The sequence below is a fragment of the Schistocerca americana genome, chromosome 8 (genome assembly GCF_021461395.2).
Source record: "Schistocerca americana isolate TAMUIC-IGC-003095 chromosome 8, iqSchAmer2.1, whole genome shotgun sequence".
NCBI classification, from domain to species: Eukaryota; Metazoa; Arthropoda; class Insecta; order Orthoptera; family Acrididae; genus Schistocerca; species Schistocerca americana.
The window spans coordinates 283,026,489-283,031,232 of NC_060126.1; positions in this window are offsets into that span (position 1 = coordinate 283,026,489).

Below are 4,744 nucleotides of genomic sequence, written 5' to 3' on the forward strand. Positions count from 1 at the left end.
TCACATCAGCGGCTGCTGTTCAGAACAAGTAGTTGACCCCTTGCAGCATTCTGTTTCATCTCGCAGAAAGTCTAGAGAATCACCATCCCGTCTGTCGGCTGGCGTCAATAGTCCTATCCACACACAATGCAGTGCGTATAAGGTGCGTCTCGTCTTACATATTCTTCGTGTAGCAGAAAGTCACTTGAAACATTTCACAATGTTCTCAACGCCACATGCTATTGTCGCAGAGCAACAAAGAAACGTCTTTGACTATTCAATATACAATTTCGGGGAGATAATTTTTATGCTGCCAAGTTTTTGTTTCTTTTATGCCTTTGTCGACAGTTTAAAATGGACATAGTGGTTGGTATGGCTCCCATACACCGGAAGACCTCAGTGTAATTATTGTTGCAGCAGATGGAGAGAAACAAGCTTGAAGCTGTCATAAACGTTTCGCCTCATAAAGGTTACACGGAATCGGGTCCTGTCGCTTACGACGTTCTATTGTTAACTGCACCAGCTGGTGTCCTGGCGGTCGTTTACGACGGTCGTGGTGAGATTTGCTATAAGGAATGACTTATGTATGACATTCAGTTAACAAGCTTCCAAAACCGTTCTGTGACCTGACACAAACAGACTGGTTATTCAGGTACATATTCGCAACAACACGTGATGATGAAAATACACCAGTAGAAATTCCACATGGCCCACATTATTTTAGCCGGCCGGAGTGGCCGTGCTGTTAAAGGCGCTTCAGTCCGGAATCGCGTGACCGCTCCGGTAACAGGTTCGAATCCTGCCTCGGGCATGGATGTGTGTGCTGTCCTTAGGTTAGTTAGGTTTAAGTGGTTCTAAGGTCTAGGGGACTGATGACCACAGATGTTAAGTCCCATAGTGCTCAGAGCCATTTGAACCATTTGAACCAGATTATTTTAATGCTTCAGGCATAAGCCACAATTAAAAAATTCAACTTGATCTGCTAGAAAGAATACTTTACGTACTAACATTCACATCTCCGTCTTGATGAAAAAAATTGAATCTACAAAGAGAATCGAGAAGTGAATAAGAAAAAAGAAATGAATTATTTGAAGCTGGGAAGGGTCAATGCCGGAAAGTAATCTGACCTTTTTCCAAATGTTCCTTTTTATCACACTTCCCTCGCAATGCGTCTGTCAATGTCATGATAATCCTGTTCTACATATTTTTATTCTTAAACGTTAAAAAATTTTGTGATCACTGAGAGGATAACTATAGAGGAATCCATATTACTTTATACCACAAACCGTAAGCTGTGGCTACGCGTAGGAGTAGTTTTGACATGTTCCGCGATTGTACACAGTACGTTCTAGTAACGTAGAAACGAGTTGCGCAGAATGAGTGTACGAAATATTTAGATTATATTTTAATTTTATATTTTTAACGTGACAGTAGACGGTTGTTTCAGTACTGACCTTCGCAATGTCAGAACCTGACGACCGACGCAAATTGCAAAACACGAAGTCATTCGCACGACGAGAGTTAGTGACTGACGACACTGCATTTCATTGTTTCCGCAGACAAATGACTGACGGCTGGTGTTCCTTGTGGTTGAACTGGCCTGCTGTCAATATTGAATGTTTGCCTTTGGACACCGCTTCGAGACGGCGGTAAATGCGAGGGATAATAGTTGGAGCCGCATCACCCGTGTGGCGCAAGCACGATGACTCAGGAGCCCAATGTTCCTGCTAATTGTGGCCCTGAAACCCCACACTGAAAGGAAGCCTTCGGCGATGGTGGACCGTGTATGTTGTCCAACGGGAGATGCGAAAGATGTATAATACTGTTTTAGACAAATTTCTCATTTTATTCTATATCAGCAATCTTTGCAGAGAGTCTGACTCCAGCAATTTAAAGTCCAATAATCGTATTGCTAGAATTCGATGTGTAGCATCACGAGGGTTAGAACAGTATTTTCTCTTCTACTTTAGGGGATCGAGAGTCACGCCATCAAACAGCCGCTTGCTTGACACCATCAATCGTTAACGTATCTCAGTCATTTACGTACATTTAATGGCTCTCAAAGTCTCCCCTTTAATGATTAAGAAAATCGGTCGCCGTTAGCCTCTGTGCACGACTATACTACATACCTGGTGCTTCCAAGATTACTGGGGTCATAAAACACGTATCGGTAATAGACATGAACCACGTATCGCGAAGAGGATACGAGTCTGACGTAAAAACACCTAGCGCCTAAAGCCAGGTTCTCATTTAAACGGGGAAAAAATAAACAAAGTTTGGAATTTGTTTTGAGACAGTGAAATACATATGATCTGTTTTAGGATTATGTTTGATCATATTTTGAACTTTAATTTAGATTTTCAATACAACAAAAATGGCGACCGTAATTATGCCTTTGTCAAGGGCCTGCGAACTTGAAATACGCACACTCATTATGTATTTACAAAAAATAATTGATATTATTAAATTACAAGCCTCAAGAAAAGCGTTTACTTTTCGGAGGTCAAACGTAGAAGTTAATAGGTCGAACCGTGAGTCAAAGGTAGATCTTGATAGGTCGAACCGTTTTTATTTTATGCTGGACGCAGCTTTGAAAAATGTTTTCTCGAAAAAGTTGTTTAAAAAAATGGCTCAAATGGCTCTGACCACTGTGGGACTTAACATCTGAGGTCATCAGTCAGCTAGAACTTAGAACTACTTAAACCTAACTACCATAAGGACAGCACACACATCCATGCCAGAGGCAGGATTCGAACCTGCGACCATAGCGGTCACGCGGTTCCAGACTGAGTCGCCTAGAACCGCACGGCCACTCCGGCCGGCAATTGTTTAAAATTTAGGGAAAACTTTTGTATGCATCATTAGTTCAATTTGCACAAAACTACAAGTTATTTTATATTTTTTATGTCGCTGAACACAAATCTGATGTTAGATTTTTAAAATTCAAAGGGGCTAATCCAATATGGCGGAACAAAAATTTTGTTTCTGTCAACTTTGACCGAAAGTTTAGAAAAATAAAATTTCGTTACTTACTTTTAGTCTGCAATTCCAGAACCGAACATCAACCCCTTTCTCTAACTCGAATTGTTCTTGGAGAGCAATTCCCTCGTCCTTCTTTGCGAGAAAAGCCGATCTAGCAGAGCTGGATATACTGCATTCGCTAGCCTGCTTACGTTGTTCCTCAACTTTCTTAGCGAATATGTCTGCATGCATACTGTAATACAAATCGTTTTGTGAACGTGCGTCACGGCACGATGAAGTTTTTACCTGAGGCGGGTGACTCTGGCTGAGAGCGCCCCACATCGGCTATGACAGAGCTTCGGACAATGTGCGTAGAAACTCTTTTAACGCACGGATTAAATAAGCTTTTCCTCCCAACATTCTAGACAGAAATACCTTTCAAAAAAACAACAAAACTCGATTTTTCGACCATTTCCAATGAGAACTTTTTCTCGAGGGTAACAAAACCTGCACTGATATTGATGAAGCAATCTTACTAGGAATAGCGTAGAGGTACTTAAGTAAAGCAGAGATCTCGATCATGACGGATTCATATATTTCTTAGTATTTGTGAAATCTGTATAGAGTATTTGGAAACAGAAATATTTAAAATTTATCTTTAAGATACCAAAACTGTTCCAGAAATATGGCATCGGAAGAATATCGTTCATGGACATATCAGATCCGTGGATAGTATAATTGCACCGCACAGATTGAAAAGTGGACATGAAGCAAAATTTCATGTTTTAATAAACTGTCATCTTGGCACCGCAGGAATAACCTGACGTACAAGATAGAAGAATAACTTCGCTCCTCAAGAGTTACTTCGATAAAGACACATTACTCCGACAAGTGTGGCAGTGAATGCGGGTCTTCGCTTCTTAAAAACACATTTTTAGACTTTAAAAACAAATACGAAATGAAGTAATTCTGGGTCACTACATCAAACAGTTCATAAATTCGTTTTTTTCCTTCATCATTTACATTATTGTACTTTTACCAGAGTTCTATGTTTTTTTTTTTAATTTCTGAAGAATGTTTTTGTATTTTAACAAAAACAAATAAAATCGAGTTGCTAATACCGATCTGAACAAATCGAATTTCTCGATAGATCGAGCTAGTTGCCTGGTCTTTTGTAGAAACATCAGTCAGTCGCTAAAATCATAAGAGAGCGTCCATACCAATCAATTCAGCTAGCCACAAGCGGAATCAGGTTTGGAATTAATTCACGAGTGTATACATTTACAGTCCTAGAAGGCTGATCATCACATCGCATTGCAGTTAAATCAACACTTGTTACTGGCGCTTGTAAAACTGTCCCAGGATCATGATTTGCTGCAAGATAAACGTAGTATGTTAAAAGTGGTGACCAAAAGTTACATTATCAACAAGAACTAAATGTTACCGTCAAGAAGACATACTGGTTTTTGGACAACAATTAGCCTACGAATCTACGTATACAACCAAAAACGGTATTCGAAAGAAGTATAGTTACATTTTACCTACGATATTATGCGACACTTCTTGGCCATAAGCCAGTAACTTCCGAATTTGGTGGATGTATTGTATTAACGGTGGTCTTAGAGTACGTATTAACTCACGGGTCACATGTACAATCACAACGTATGGAGTTCCCCAGACAGACACCGAGGCGCTGAGACTCCGGCGTGTCATACCCCCCGCGCAATGGAGTCGCGGCTCTTGCGTACTCTGTGGATGGGTGGGAGAGGGGAGGCGGTATCCGTGAGGACAAAGCAGTTAGCAC